The following is an 18,097-nucleotide window of genomic DNA, read 5'->3' as shown; positions in this document are numbered from 1 at the left end:
ACCAAGTTTAGCGTTCTGACTGAACGAGCAAGGGGGCCGTTGCGCACTAGCTCGGTTCTACCGTGGGGTACTGCAAATAAGCTCGGTAGCTGTCTTCGTTGTAGATGATACCTATCGGGTACGCTCAAACCTATCCACTGCAGTACCCCTGGATTATTGACAACAACGCGGAATAATTTAAAATATAAGTTGCCAGAGCCAGCTCTCTTTTAGTCTCCAACTTGTTGTATCCAACCATGCCCAATACAAACAATGTTGGATACATCAAGGGATACACGCCATAAAGACTATGGTAAAGAAACCTGGAGAATTTATTTTGGACACGTTCTAGTATGAGACTGTATTTGACTTCATGTGGAGACCATACTACCGCATTATACTCAAGCTGACTTCTTATTAGGGCATCATACAGTAAAGAGATTGCTTATTTTGGTATATGTACCGTGTATAAATCAATATACATTTAATAAAAAGGTGTTACTTTAATATTACAAACAGACACTCCAATTTTATTTCTTTGTGTAGATAAGTTTTGTACCCTCTTGGTCTGCACCCACTGATTTTGTCCAATCGAAATAGCATATTTTTTGCATAGGTGCTTGTCTTACCGATTTCTTCTTCTCTTGGATCTCATGGAAATCTTCCCTTAAATCTTCCTTTGTGTATGTTCTTTTTTCCTTCTTCTTTCTTATCTGCAAAGAACTCATCTTAAATAGAAAAAAATAAGAAAGAAATTACTTATTTCATTCAAAGTAGAATAGGTATTAAACTTTTAGCTTTATGTATTAAACTTATAGAATTAATTTAAAAAATGGACGCGATATAGTTTTCTTATTAATCCTTTAGGTATAGTTTGCGTCCACTGCGGACGCAAAGTGGAAGTTTTATAAATTCTGTGTAGCAGTTCGCGTCCACCTTATTTTAACTATTAACTATAAAAAAAATAAGCAAATTCATAATTATTATAATTCCTTTTATCATAACCAACGCCTAGAAACAGCTATGTATCCAAAATAGACATAAAACAATAAAAGACTCACCTTCAAACGAACCGCTGCCCACTATTTTCTTCTCATTATTCCGTGCCTTCGCGCTCTCTTGTTGAACAGCCCTCACTAACTATTTTTTTTACCCAGGATTGCTTGGATGCACGGAACTTTTGTCTATGCGTACCTGCCTCTTATACATTGAGGTCTTAGCCGGTAATTATTTTTCGACTTATTGGCGTCTTAGTATACTTAATTTCGAGACTTTTCAAAGTGAGATCCGTAAAATGGACGCGAATTGGGCGGTGGACGCGAACAGGCGCAATGACCCTACTAGTAGTTATCGTCAACGATATCGATGTTTATATAGGATTCAAAATATTTAAACATCTGTATTACACATTTAAATGTTATTTAATCTGTGGTAATAGTAGTCGAGATGACTCTATATCATTCAACATTAATCAATCAATAGGACACGTGGATGGAAAGTCGTGTATTTGTAATACCGACGACACGTCACTGAAGAAAAAAATGTGAGAAGCAAGAAATCTGCAGTTAAGGTAAAAACGCTAGTTGGAATGATCGTAATGTTCAATTCCATTTCAGTTCTGGATGGAAGGCTTTTTCTTTAAGTGACAAAACATTGCAGTAATTTTTTGAACAAGTAAGAATATCTCACTTCATTTACTTACTCTAACTAATTGAGGTATACAACAATGGTATGTAACATAATTGTGTTTGCTCGCAAACGAAAAAAAAACCGACTTCAATTACATCAACAGTAATACAACGTAGATCGACAAAAAAATAGTCAAGCAACTACGCGTTATCAAAGATTACTCAAAAAGTAGTTATCAGATCTCGATAAAATTTATATGTGACCACATGATAAACATCAGCTTTCGATTAAATTAAAAATTATCAAAATCGGTACACCCAGTAAAAAGTTATTGCGGATTTTCGAGAGTTTCCCTCGATTTGTCTAGGATCCCATCATCAGATCCTGGTTTCCTTATCATGGTACCAAACTAAGGATATCCCCTTTCCAACAAAAAAAGAATTATCAAAATTGGTACATCCAGTAGAAAGTTATGTGGTATAATACAACGTAGGTCGACGAAAAAAGCGTCAAGTAAAAACGCATTATTAGATATAACTCGAAAAGTAGTTGTTAGATCTCAAATAAATTTAAATGGGACCAATTGGCACACAAAACCTTTCGATTAAAACAAAATTTGTCGAAATCGGTCTACCCGGTCAAAAGTTCTGATGTAACATACATAAAAAAAAAAAAAAAAAAAAATACAGTCGAATTGAGAACCTCCTCCTTTTTTGGAAGTCGGTTAAAAATCTCAGCATTATGTAACAGTTTGAAATTTTGATAGAACTTTATAAAGACAACAGTCATTATTAAAGGACACGGCCAGAGACAAGTGTGAGAACACGATAAGTATCCTAAAGGTTAACAAATTTGAACGAAATCTATAAACCTTGAGCTGAACGTTTAGTGAAAGCGAACTTACCGAATAAAAAATTGACGTGAGTTTGGTAATGTTGCTTTCCTAACCATAGCACTAACGTTTTTATGTAAATCAAAAAACAAACGAAAATGTCACTTTGATATAAATATGAATATAAAATCGTAAACCGTATCGATATATAATAAAAGTAAAATAACAGGTACACTATACGGAGATACATAATTTACAACTTTAAAATAAAATATTATAGTAGCTTATGGGTTTTCTTAAGCGAAGCCATAAAAATGTTATGCCAAGGGAATATTTATAGTATTTAAAATGGGTCATAGGTTAAGGGTAAACCATAAAATAACTATACTATTTGTACGGTCTTCAAAATTTTATTAAGGTTGTAATCTTATATATAAAATACTCGTGTCACAATGTTAGTTACCATACCCCTCCGAAACGACTGGACCGATTTTTATCAAATGTTGTGTACATATCGGGTAAGTCTGAGAATCGGCCAACATCTATTTTCATACCCCTAAGTTATAAGGGGGATAATAAAATATAAAGCAAAACAACGTTTGCGGGGTCAGCTTAGTGATATATATAATATAATCTCCTAGGTATCTACTCCGTTATACTGGCGAAATTATCCATGATCTTTTAGCACTATTGTGGGTCATTAATCCTCGTTAATGAATGAATTTTACTAATATAAATGCAAAGTTTTGATCGATGAATGTTTCTTACTCAATCGTGCCAGAATGACTTAACGAATTTGAGTAAAATTTTTCACTGTCAAGTCTGAAACAGAACATTTATTATATGCCGGAAAATGTGATTGCACAATGATATTTTTCATGACGGTAATTTACTAGTCAGAAATATATACTTATATTTTTATGCGGGAATGATGCACGCACAAGAAACCCGTCTATTACCGTTAAATGTATGTAAGTGATAATAAAGCGATCGCATTATATAAGTTTTATTAACAAACGTTACATTCCGGAAGAGCAGTTGTGTAAAGATAAAAAAAAATTGCGGATGTATCTGAAGCCGTTTTGTTCTCTTCGAAAGTTCCCTAAGAAAAATAGTCACGCGTGTGTGATGTTTGCTTTGTGAATTATATTTGTTGGGGACTATGTGCATACTTAACTTTTACTTAAGCTAGTAATATTTTTCGTTGTATTGTTGTTTAATATAAAGATTACATCATTTTTAGTAAAAAACAGAAAGTGATAATATTTTTTTAAAGATAAGTAAACAAAGTAAATTATACTTTAAAAAATACATTAACTGGCAAAAACGTCCTTAGTTTTTTTTAAATATGATAAGTAAAAGTCAAACTATATATAAAATTTACTTTTCACTCACTATTTCTCCAGAATGCGTTATACCTAACATAAAGTACGTAAATATTGTAATTTTATTCGTTTTGCAAATTATCCACGAGTAAAAGAAAAATGCAATGACTTTGCAGCACAAGAACGACGTGTATAACGTATAATACCAAAACGAGGTATTATTTCTAAGTATTCCGCGAACAAGTTGCCGACATAAGCCATAGTGAGGCGAAAGAAAGTTGTCCGCCGCGCCCTCACGTCGTGTCACAAACAACGACCTACTGTGCTTACGGCACAAAATTACATTCGTGTGTATGCTATGAGAACACACTCATTGAGTAAATTAATATAATACTCCTCTGTAATGATGGTAATATTTTAAATTATTTGTCTGATTATTTCAAATATTCTTTAAAAATGAGTATATAGAAAGTTGAATACGAGAGTTAATCTTAGATACAAATAAACAAAATTGTGGAGTGTCTGTTTATAATATTAAAGTAACCGCTTTTTACGAAATGCATATTATGGATATTATGGTATACACGGTACATATACCAAAATAACATTTTTTCCAATTTTTGTCTGTCTGTTTGTTCCGGCTAATCTCTGAAACGGCACAGCAAGTATAAAATAATAATAATAAATAAGTTGAATAAAAATATTCATGCGTGTTTATTTATAATGTAATTATTACTGTTAATTATTTTATTTATATTCACATTATTAATTATTATTATTATTATTATTTTGTAATTGTAAAACTATGGTGACATTTAAATTTTTAGTTGTATTTGTTTTATTCATATTAAGAAGAATTGTCCAATGAGTCATTTGTTACCTGAAATAAAGAGTTATTTATTTATTTAAGAGATAAAGTAGCTTTTTAACCGACTTTCAAAAAAGGAGGAGGTTCTCAATTCGACTGTATTTTTTTTTTTATGTATGTTACATCAGAACTTTTGACTGGGTAGACCGATTTCGACAAATTTTGTTTTAATCGAAAGGTGTTGTGTGCCAATTGGTCCCATTTAAATTTATTTGAGATCTAACAACTACTTTTCGAGTTATATCTAATAATGCGTTTTTACTTGACGCTTTTTTCGTCGACCTACGTTGTATTATACCGCATAACTTTCTACTGGATATACCGATTTTGATAATTCTTTCTTTATTAGAAAGGAGATATCTCTAGTTTAGTACCATGACAAGGAAACCAGGATCTGATGATGGGATCCCAGAGAAAACAGAGAAACTCTCGAAAATCCGCAATAACTTTTTACTGAGTGTTTCGATTTTGATAATTTTTAATTTAATGAAAAGCTGGTGTTCATCATGTGGTCACATTTAAATTTTATCGAGATCTGATAACTACTTTTTTGAGTAATCTTTGATAACGCGTAGTTACTTGACTATTTTTTCGTCGATCTACGTTGTATTACTCTTCGATGTAATTGAAGTCGGTTTTTTTTTTCGTTTGCGAGCAAACACAATTATTTAAGAAGTAGTTGTATCAGGGCCGACGAGAGAAGTAAAGATATTTATTTTAAATGTTTATGTTCTATATCGTTTCAAATTGTAAGTACGTTATTTGATAAATATTTGAAATATAACTAGGAATCTAGGTTAAGCTTGCTGCAGACAGGGGAACAACTTTGTATACCTACTCCATGACAATACTTCAAGTAAAATTTAACTTGAAAAGGTTTCTACAAATACCTGCAAAATTATGACATGCTATGGCATGCTACTCACGTTTTACGAACATCCAATATTTTTATTTGTTTAGAATCTCGTATTTTCTTTTGAAGCTAATTGAAGGTATATATGTATATTACTTCTACTACTCCTCCCTGTCGACGTGTATTTAAAAAATTACGCGTTAAAAATATTTTGATACGACAATCGATAACTAAGTTTGTGAATATAAAATTCACAATTGCCAAAAAGACTCGAGGAAATAAGTATCTAACAAATTTTTGTGATTTGTTTTGGATTGCAATATAGATATTAAACGTCTCGCCACAACTCATAGGAGCGACGCGGAGTTGATATATATAATTTGACGCCAGTGAAACTGTAACATATAGCTGGTTCCAAAGTCAAAAACAAAATTACTAAAAATATACAAGTAATTCCTATTATTCATTTGAGTCGATGCGAGTAACAAATCCCAAAAGGCGGATGGTAGTGACCGGTGTTCGACAACTTCAAATAAAAGATACTAGCGAAATAATGGCAAGCAAGATGTTAAAATTGGTATAAATTATGTATACAATTATCTACTACTAGCGTATACTTATTTAATAATGTAACTGTTATCGCATATTACTATATGTTTCAATAGATTTTTTGAAATCTAGAAAAAATTTGCTAAAGAATTTTTACTTCAGCCGTGTGGTCTGAATCACACCCGGTTTTTTACGTGTGTTATCCCATAACTTTTTACTGGAAGGTCCGATGACGATGATTTATTCAATAGAAAGGTAATCCTTTTGAAATTTGATCGAGATCTGTTATCGTACTTTTTCAGTTATCTCTAATAAAGCGTATTTGCTTTACTATTTTTTCGTCTATTTTTTAATGTAGTGACTTTTCAAACACAAGCCGCATTGTTCGTTTTTTAACTGTCTTCCAAAAAAAGGAAAAGGTTCTCAAACTCAGTTTTTGAGTAATCTTTGATAACGCGAATCTACTTGACAACGTTTCGTCTACGATTTTCGTTTTCGTCTACCTACGTTGTATTACTTGTCAATGTAGTTGAAGTCGGGTATTTCGCTTGCGAGCAAACACAATTATGGAGCGTCCGATTTTAGAAAAATGATAAGTGTGAGAGACCGCAGGGCCCCAGAAAACCAATTTAACTTTAGTTTTTGTTTTAAAATTTGCTTAACGCTTTGTAACGAGCATTTCTTTTACGTTAAATTATCACCTTTTATTGTAGTGAAGAACTAACATTTACATTAGAAAATAGCAAATATTCTCGCACTTTCTACCGGGTCATTACTGCGTAACAGTTTTTCTATTATTATATTATAACGGCTTCATTACGTACTAACATTCAGTAAAAGTATGGTGTGTGAACATTGTTATCGGGTTATGTAATTGAAACCGTCGTTAGGGAGCCAGTTAAGGTACACAATTTGATGAAAGCTAAACAAAACACCGCGCCTATCGCTTTATTGTTAACGTAGAGTGATGCGCTAATCTTCATTGACATGTTAAAACTTCACTTGCGTAACGTACAGTTGCGGAATTGATAGTTTTAATGACATATACTCGTAGCTTTATGAGTCTAGAAATACCAGACAATAGCATATAGACCAAAAGCTGACAAGGATCTGTTTCTCTGTCGATCCGCTAACGAAAAAATTCAGAATTTTAGTCATGTCGAAGCGTCAATTTCGCCGTTTTTTATCAAGTTTTTATACACTTGAAAGTAACAATTAGTAAACACTTGCTCTCAAACATCCGTTTTACTTTCTCAGCGAATTAATTACTAATATCACGTTAAAAGTTAATAAAAAATTAATACATCTGTACCATTTTTAGAAAATATATACATCAAACCGCTCGAGGCAGTGGTCATTAACACTAATCTAAAATATGACATAAAATTGTCTACAAGCGCAGTAAATATTAGTTTGATAGGATGCGTGCGAGATACAATCAAGAGCTCGAGAGCTGCACATGCGCATTTATCGATAGGAACTCTAGGCACGCGACGATTTCCGAACCGACATTAGACGTAGATCATAAAAATGATTTACTCCATTAAAATAACATTAATATATATAAGTGTGTAAATAGCTATACAAGTAGGTTGAGCATCATAATTCATTTTGTAGTTTTTGTAGGTTAAGACGTTTTCTTTTTCCGATATGTAATGTTAGTGAATATATAAAGTAGACTATATTTAACACAAATAATTACGTAAACATTAATTCAGAATGTATGTAATAAGAAAACTACACAAAAGTTCATCATAATAATTGTGTTTGCTCCCAAACGAAAAAAACCCGACTTAAATTACATCGACGAGTAATACAACGTAGGTAGACGAAAACAAAAATCGTAGACGAAACGTTGTCAAGTAGATTCGCGTTATCAAAGATTACTCAAAAACTGAGAGTTTGAGAACCTTTTCCTTTTTTGGAAGACGGTTAAAAAACGAACAATGCGGCTTGTGTTTGAAAAGTCACAACATTAAGAAATATTAGACGTTGATAAAATAATAAAAAATGTATATAAGTAATCCAAGAATCAATTTTAGCTAAGCTTTTTCGTGTAAACTTAGCTTTAAATCATTGCTCTACTTTGATTCTGTGAAACGACACATAGGCAGTTCTATTACACTTTCTTTTAGTTTTTGTAGAATAGACACGTGCATAAGATATTAAAAAGTTTGTAAAAAAATGAAGCTTTCGTATCTGCTTGTACGATTTGATTTTTTTTTTCATTTCACTTCGTCTATATAAATAAATAATAAATAATCAAAATATGAAACAAGTTATAATGAAGCACACGAACACAGCTCGTGAGTGCTATCAGTAATGTTTTTTTTTTTCCATTAAATATATTCTAAAATATGTAATGACAGAAACAGATTAAACTTATCGTTGATTTGTATAAAAACATTAAATAAGAAACCTCTGAGTATCTTAATAATATTTCATTTCTATATCTAAAATTCTTCATGAAGAGCATTAAAAACTTATTTGTTGAGAGCTCAAGGCGATGGCGGAGGTTTTATATCGAACTTAACAGTACATTTCAGACGTAACTAACCAGTCAAGTTTGGAACACGTCTATAAAGACAAAACGTGATCTAACGATTAAACTAAAATTTACGGAGAATGACAAAAAGTTAAAATTTTTATAGTTATTTTTCCTTTACTATATTATTCAAATCAATGTATAGTGAATACCTTTTATCAAGAAAGGAATCACAGTACATTTTTATAAATAACCTACGTAAAAATTATGCTGTTTTTACAATGCAAATTAAAATATAAAATCTAATATATTATTATTATTTTTAACGTTCGGTAACTAACTAGTTTGGGAGGAATCTTAGGGAGTAACAGATTTAAGGCACAAAATCGTCAAGAATTGATAAAATGGCGGGCGACATCAAGTACGCAATCATTGTCATTTTTAGGGTTCCGTACCTTAAATGGAAAAACGGACCCTTATAGGATCACTTTGAAGTCCGTCTGTCAGTCGAGAGCCTTTTTCTCAGGAACGAGAGGAAGTATCAAGCTAAAATTCATATCAAATACTCCTCTTCCAGCTGTGAAAAATCAAATTTCTTAGCCAACGCAAACAAAACATACAGCCGTTTATGCCGCAGATTTTCGACACTCGCAAGGGAATCAAAACCTACAAGATACTTCCCGTGGACTCAGTATCTTGAAATTTAGTATGAAGCAGCGTCTTATAACATAGATAAAGGAAAAATGCGAAAAGCATAAATTTTTAGTTACGTACATCATAACCCTAGGTGCGCGAGTTCGACTCGCACTTGGTCGGTTTTATATTAAATTGGCACAAAATATTTAAATAGGGGATTAAGACCTTTGTGTCTTACAAGATCATAACCAGTTTTTGGGTAAAAGTTCACATTTAACTTTCAAAAACGTTTTCGAATTTAAAAATTATCGCCGTTCCTCGTCGAAAGTAGTCCAAGTACCATTTTACCTTTATAAACAAGTAAAAATTTAAATTTATCGTCAATAAAATTAAAGTTAATTGTGTGGTCAAGGGATTAACTTTTATTAATTACATTACTTTATGGCGTGCACTACTTAATATTTATGAAAAGACCTACTATAATGGTAAATTGAAATATAGATACTATGCAATTCGACTCATACAGATATTAGACTCACAAAATGGAAATAAATATTTAACGAGAACGTCATACTAGCACAAATTATGTTATTTACATCAATCAATCAATCATTACAGCCTATACAGTCCACTGCTGGACATAGGCCTCCACAAGTTGACGCCAAAAATAACGTGAACTCATGTGTTTTGCCCATAGTCACCACGCTGGGCAGGCGGGTTGGTGACCGCAGTACTGGCTTTGTCGCACCGAAGACGCTGCTGCCCGTCTTCGGCCTGTGTATTTCAAAGCCAGCAGTTGGATGGTTATCCCGCCATCGGTCGGCTTCTTAAGTTCCAAGGTGGTTGTGGAACCTTGTTATGCCTTAGTCGCCTCTTACGACACCCACGGGAAGAGAGGGGGTGGCTAAATTCTTTAGTGCCGTAGCCACACAGCAACATACACATACAGCACATATACAGCATGTTATTTACATATTAAGATAAAAAAAAATAGTTTCACATATAAAATCTTCAATAATTATGTGAATAGTACGAGTAGATTAAAATAATTGTCAGCTAATGATACTTTTGTCTGATTGTGTGTAATAATTAATAATTTTTGCTACTCGAGCTTACTAGCAGATACTCAAGTTGGAGTTTCAGAGAAAAATGACAAACATAACACACAGATAACGACGAAAACATTGCAAACAATGGCTGCGTACAAAACAATATCGATCGAAGAAGCAACTAAACAATTCATGATTTTAATCAGTGGAACTTTTTTATTAAACTTCATGAAGAAATCGATGATGATGCTGATATTAAATATGTAACTATCCGTTCAATAGCTACTAAATTAAAAATTTCTTACGAAACCTCCGTGCGGATCCGCGGTCATTGTCCGGTTTTAAAAATAAACCTTATAATTCAGAATGGACACAACCATTGTGGTGCCAGCCGTTTGACTTAAGATGTTATTACATTTTGTAATTACGTTGGATCAATAACTCTTTGTACACCATGCACAGTGAAATGAATAATGATAAGTATTTTTATCGATACCCACTTGGAATGACAAATAAAATAACTCCTTACATCTCTTTTTTACCATAGTAGTTTACTACTTACTACTTTTCTATCGAGGCAAAATAGGCCAATTGAATTATTTTATTTCTGATATCTTATATCGAATAATATAAAAAGTAAAAAGACTTAAAGTTTACTGTTATAATGCAATAGTTATAAATTTATAAACTCGAATGCAAGACGTGTAATCTTGTAACATATTATGTCTACGAGTATAAACTACGTTCTTAAGAGACGTCTACAGTTCATTTAATAATTTTATTACCGAGATTCTCAGTAAGAAATACAAACATATATATGTAAAATAGATTACGAAAGCCGTCTGACCACCTTGACCGCTCTTACGGTCACCTGCTCTGAACTGCCTGTCCAGCGGTCACCCTACCGTGACGTGTGAATGAGAACCTCGAATACCTAAGGTTTAAGCCTATTTATATCCGTGAAAACAGTTAAGGAAAGAAAAATAATAAGATTCATTTATAATTTCATATTAGTTTCATTAGAGTTGCCGCCTAATCTTAAGATCGTGTTTTGTCTTTTGATTTAATCAATCATTCTAAATATTTATGTCACTTCTTTGTTAAAAAAAATCGTTTGCGTTTTCTGGTATAGTGAAAATAGAATTTTTTAATTTTGCTTAAAAAAATCTATCAACCTTTTTACGAAAACAATATTGTTAGTAAAGCAATATTCATGCATCCTTTTGGATAAATGGCTTCCAATAGTACCAAAATAGCACATTTGATTTAGCCAGCGAAGGTAATATTATTTAGGTATATGTGACACGGTGTTGCTGTCTATCTCATTACAATGTGGCCCACGCCCAGAGAAGCATCTGGGCCGTCTCAATGGCGCGTGAAAGCCGGCTTTCGTTTGACATTTCGTCTCCATGTGACGATTGTAGGTGCGGCTTCGTGTTAAAGGGAAAAGCTGTTTATCGATCCGAATTTCATTTCCATTCATACGTTTAATAACTTTTTATAAACACCGTAGCGTAAAATGTAAAGCGTGGTAAGTACTTTATTTACGTAATCATTATTGTCGTTAAATGTTTAACTGAATGACTCCATAAATTTAATATATCTATTGACTGATATTGGTGTCTATCTTATTTTTAAACTTAAACATAACCATAAATCGTATCGTTTAAATTTTTGTATATTTGCTTTTGATTTTAAAAAATGCTATAGCGTTTCTGATCGATAGTAGTTATATGTAGCTTAGATGTTTTTCTAATTTTAATCATAATAATAGTAGGTAGTTCCTTTCAATCACTGTTTGAGTTTACCAGACTTTAAGGTTTTTTAAATATTTTAATTAAAAGACAGAAGCGAAGTTCTTATTATATGTAAGTAGCAAGTAGGCACATAAACTAAGTATTTATGTTTGTAGGATGTCGTGGAAGTCTCTCTTTCAATTTAGGAACAGAAGAAGTGCATTAATATTCAACGTTGGCGTCCAAGAAAGTGTATGTTTGTTGAATGCCAATCGACAAATACTGTGAACTCCAACAAGCGTAAGTATCTACTGTCAGATAAAAAATATTCAAATTAAAATATGATGATATCTACCTAGCAGAAATCATATTTATTACTACCTGACCCGAAAGACGTTGCCTTGACAACTGTTCCGGGCGTGAAGTTTGAAAAGAAAAACAATCTGGATACAGACACTCTTATTCATGGATTCACGACCCTAATCACCTACCGATATGAAATTTACTTTTTGACCTAATCTCATAGTTACCAAATATGCACAAAAAGAAATTATAAAAATCCATCCAGTCGTTACGGGTGAGTGCGATCATATACACCGTGACACAAGATTTTTATTATTTTAGTATTTAGAAATTTTTATTAGCAATAATATGACATTTGAAATGTTTTCATCTTGAATTTTAGAAGCTCATTAGTTCAATTGTTAATCTGTTAACGGTACGCATCATCAGAGCCGGTCACTTCCGACGCCTAAAGGCCTACTTTTGTTTGTTATATTAGGATCAGTGCGTTAAAGCACCTTTTCCCATACTTTGAATAGCTATTTACAAAAAACTCGTACTCACACTTGCGTAATTGAAATTCTTTTTTTCAATCGTAGTTTTGTTAAATATACTAAATGATAATCATTTCAAGAACGACGCGCAGATTGTAGAAGTGTGCCAAAGTTAAAAATAAAATATAAATAGGTATTTTGTCTTTTTATAGCTTATTATAATAATCTTTGTTCACTTATGTTTACATATCTATATAATATTTGCTTTGTATCTCTTATCTTATACACACTGCGTTTGATTTTTATAATTTATTACTATCAACCTTCACACAATCCTTATACAGTCACGAACTTTAAAAAAGCTTTTACAAAATTGATTCTAATAAAGAGTTTAAGCTATAAAATAATATAAAATCCGCATTCATAAAAAGCTATTCACGTTATGATTGGTATCGAGCGTAATAATGACATCATTGAGTTAGCAAGCCATCATTCAAGCAAAACAATAAATGACTGCTTAAAACTAGAAGTGAAGTTGTTTGGCAGAGGCTTTTTTTGACTGCCTGATGATTCTTCTGCATTTGTAGTTTTTAAATTCCGTCCTGTTTAGAGCAGTAAATTGTTCATTAGCACTTATATTCAGCTAAATGAACATTATTTATTTACGAATGTTTATTTATTTATTAACTCGTTAAGGTAAGGCCTTACCTTGTTGTCGTTTGTCTACTTACCTTATTCTTTTATATCTAACCTATTGTTTAGATATTAAAAAGGAACTACGTTCAACAAGCGATCTTATCGCAAAAGAGCAAGCTTTTTTCAGGCAACCAACGTAAAGGAGATAGCAAAAAACGTAAAAATAAATAAATAAATAGCTAAACAATATTAACTACCATAACATAATTGTGTTTGCTCGCAAACGAAAAAAAAACCGACTTCAATTACATTGACAAGTAATACAACGTAGATCGACGAAAAAATAGTCAAGCAACTACGCGTTATCAAAGATTACTCAAAAAGTAATTATCAGATCTCGATAAAATTTATATGTGACCACATGATAAACATCAGCTTAATTAAAATCGGTACACCCAGTAAAAAGTTATTACGGATTTTCGAGTTTCCCTCGATTTCTCTGGGATCCCATCATCAGATCCTGGTTTCCTTATCACGGTACCAAACTAGGGATATCACCTTTCTAACAAAAAAAGAATTATCAAAATCGGTACATCCAGTAGAAAGTTATGCGGTATAATACAACGTAGGGCGACGAAAAAAGCGTCAAGTAAAAACGCATTATTAGATATAACTCGAAAAGTAGTAATTAGATCTCAAATAAATTCAAATGGGACCAATTGGCACACACCACCTTTCGATTAAAACAAAATTTGTCGAAATCGGTCTACCCGGTCAAAAGTTCTGATGTAACATACATAAAAAAAAAATACAGTCGAATTGAGAACCTCCTCCTTTTTGGAAGTCGGTTAATAAAACGACGTCAAAGTATATCTTGTTTCTTACGTCAGTTAATTACCTATACTAATAAAAGTAAATCGCTAAATGTTTTGCTTAGCACAAAACTCGAAAATGGCTGGCTCGACAATTTTTTTTATTTTAATATTTAGGCGAAATTTTTGCGGGAAGAAAAGTCAAGAAAATTGCGCAGACGACGTTTGTCGGGTCAGCTACTTTGTAATAATAATTTATTACTATTTACTAACATAGCAAAAGTATCGAACGGAACTGCTTAATAAAATTAAATGACGATTTATATTTTCAGGTTTTATTTATTAAACAAAAAACAGTAATTACAACACCGTTGAATATACACTTTACATATAATATATTAACTAAAATAAAGGTATTTTATTCAAATATAATATGTCAAAGCAGAAAGTAGAATAGGATGTCCTTAGTTTCATTCTTGAGCATGTTCCGGGTTTAAACTACGTGCATTAAATGCGTAAACTGTTGAACATTACAGAGTGAAGTCGCTGAATAACTTAATGGTTGTCGGGGCATTTGTGCTATTTTGGACTTGGAGTGAACTTAGTGTGTCATAGATCATTGTATATTATGTATAATTTTATTATAAGGATATAATATTTTCAAGTACTAGTATTAGTTAATGTATTTTTAATACTAAATTACTGATTATTATTATTATGTATTCATCGAGATGAATACACATTATATATGTATATGTATATATATATATATATATATATATATATACTAGCTGACCTAACGAACTTCGTATCACCTTATTTTTTTCTGAAATATAATAATAACATAATATATCAAAATAAAATATAGCCTATCTTTTAAGTTGGATCAAACTGCACACGGTGTGCAAATTTGACTAAAATCGGTTAAGTAGTTTAGGAGTCCATTGAGGACAAACATTGTGACACGAGATTTATATATATTAAGATATATATATATACATATATATATATTAAAAAGCTTTGGAAGACAACGAGAATTCGCGCCAAATGGCCAAGTAGGTATTATATTATATTTATAGGACTTGTTTTTATCATTTTTTTATCCGTTGACTTGTCATGCTAGTTTAATTTAATCTCTTTCAAATAAAAATATTTTGATGGCAACACATATTTAACATTTATCTGTAAATATATCAAATTTTATAATCATCTTTGATAAATATTTTTGTAGTAATTCTGTTTCATGGAAATCATATTTTAGACCAATTAAAACCCACACAGATTTATAATTGACGTAAAATCGGTAATTTCTAATCAGCAAAGTTGTTAAGTGTTATCAAAAATCAATTTAGAAAAAATGCGTGCAGGAGTCGCGTTGACGTATATCGCTCGTAAGATGTATCGGAGAAATCCGTTAGAACACTTTTCCATTATTGGCAGAATCGCGGCTTTCTACCAAATTCATCACGTTAACACCGTTGTTTTAACGCTTCTCCATAAAAATAGGTTTCTTTTATACTATAGTTTATTAAACAATATTAATATTCAAAAATGTAAAACTTTTTAAGCATACGTTTGTTATTTGTCGAACTAAGTATCATACATATTAATACGCTAAGGTTAAGATGTTTGACTCCCTTTTTAGAAAAACCTCACAATTACTCCTTATAAATTAAACAGTTCCACGAACACCTTGAAACTTAAAAAGCCGATCGATGGCGGGATAACCACCCAACTGCTGACTTTGAAATACGTAGACCGAAGACGGGCAGCAGCATCTTCGGTGCGACAAAGCCAGCCCTGCGGTCACCAACCCGCCTGCCCAGCGTGGTGAATATGGGCCAAACACACAAGTTCACGCCATTTTTGGCGCGAACTTGTTGAGGGCTATGTCCAGCAGTGGATGGACTGCGATAGGCTGAACTGACTGACTGACTGAAGATAAATTTGCGAATATAATATAAGTACGAATATTTGTTAAAATAATAACAAATATGGTATAAGTTTCGATTCTCAAACAACTCAAAAAATCTTCATTCAATAATAATTTATTATCTGACATTAATTGAGAGCCATGACCTTTGTATTGGCTGTCAAGAAAGGTTACAATACAGTATGATTCATCATCTGTAGGTACAAGAATTTTTTGCGGCTTATAATTTTAGCTTTTTTTATACCACGAAACGTAATCATATGCGAGTTGAAATTAAACTCAAATTAAGTTTCGATTAAGCTATAGTCATAATTGAAAATCTGTTTTAAATCTCTCTTTGTAATAAAAAAATCTCACCTTTTAATCCTCTTGGTAAATCATTTTTCAATTAGTAAAATAAGTCCAAAAACCACATCTACACTACGGGGCTTACAAAGTAAATACGCCGTTGCAAGGTGTTATTACTTATATTTAAGAAAAACAAAAGCAAAACAATTTTCATGGAGACAGATATAATATAGTATAATTATTATATACTAACTGCTCGGACAGACTTCGTTCCGTCAAAAGTTAATAGTAAAAATTAATTTCTTTAATGTTTAAAAAATATTTTTTTTAAGGATCAAAACCTTTCGTGGGTCTTAAGAAACATACAAAAAATAAATAAGCCGATTTGGTCGAGCCATTCTCGAGCATAGATATAGTAAAAAAAAGTAGATAATGCGCGGCCTTTGTTGTTAGTGAAGCCACAAAACTCGGCTCCTTCAAGTAAATACACGCGCTCACGCACACATATGCATCAAACTACGCTCATTTTCGTTAGTATGTCACGAGGCTTCATACAGTAACTTTGCTTATAAAATGCCGTCTTCTGTGATTAAGTGGTGCAAAAACAATACCAAAGTAAACAAAAAATCTGAAGGAATATCGTTTCACACGTAAGAACATATAAAACTTTAAATTTATTGTTATTCCAAAATAATATTGAGGTTATTCGGAACTTATAATTTCAATGTCACGAAATGACGTACCACGGGAGTGTTGCCAGTAGTTCTTTTTTTCAATACCCCAAAATGTGGGTAAGTAAATTGTACGCAATCAGAAAAATAATTAAGTAAAAAGTAGACATAGTTATTGTTTTTTTTTTTTCTCGTGTTATTTTATGTTACATAAATTGAAAATAAAAAAATCAAAATATATTTATGAATTATTAACTCGTTTGTTTTATGTTTTAACTTTTTACAATTTTTGAGTAAACTAGGTACCCATATTTTACTATCAAATTTCATGATTTTAGGTTTCTAACGAATATTTTAATAAGAGGTGAATGGGTAGCGGCTGTAAGACTGAAAAAATGACCACGATTATGCTGGCCATGCGCATAAAGTCAATTTAATACGATTAGTGATTGAAAAATATTTGAACATAAAACTACATCATATTAGTAAAATGCAAACAATGACGATGACTCTGAGTTCTAAGCGACAAAAATTTAAAAAACTTATACAACATAAAGGATTCTAGATTTAAGAAAAATAGTTAAAAAAAAACCGACTGCAAACTGAAAAGAGATAAACAGAGGGGATAGGAAGTGTCCATTCATACGATTATCTTACGAATATATTTTTTTTTTATTCTACCGATTTTTTGTTTTATTTTTAGTAAATTTATTTAAAACTATAAACAGGTTTTTATTTTCACATACCCATTTTACCTATATTAAATTAATTGTTTAATAAAAAATTTAGGGACTTTTTTTAAAAGGTGTCAACACTTCACTCACTCACACATCTTTAAAAAAGTGGCTTCAGTTTTCTGTTCTAGGTGCGTTATCTACCTTTTTTTACTTGATCTATGTTCTCGAGTTATGCGCTTAGCAACATTCATTTTTATTTATATAGATGCTAGCTGTGCCCGCGACTTCGTCCGCGTGAAATTTTACAAAAAGTTATTGTGCAGTTCGCCGGGTTATAAAATAAATAAATTTATAAAATAAAAG

The 18,097-nt window shown here is 31.9% G+C and overlaps 1 long non-coding RNA gene across 1 annotated transcript; it reads left to right on the top strand.

The window, feature by feature from the left end:
* Nucleotides 1–11,515: 11,515 nt before the first annotated feature.
* Nucleotides 11,516–12,299, top strand: LOC123656938. Its single transcript, XR_006743623.1, has 2 exons — nt 11,516–11,736; nt 12,118–12,299. It is a non-coding gene; the product is annotated as an uncharacterized LOC123656938 (long non-coding RNA).
* Nucleotides 12,300–18,097: the final 5,798 nt, after the last annotated feature.

The sequence above is a fragment of the Melitaea cinxia genome, chromosome 10, assembly GCF_905220565.1.
Source record: "Melitaea cinxia chromosome 10, ilMelCinx1.1, whole genome shotgun sequence".
Lineage (NCBI taxonomy): Eukaryota > Metazoa > Arthropoda > Insecta > Lepidoptera > Nymphalidae > Melitaea > Melitaea cinxia.
This window is presented reverse-complemented; position numbering and strand designations above follow the sequence as displayed.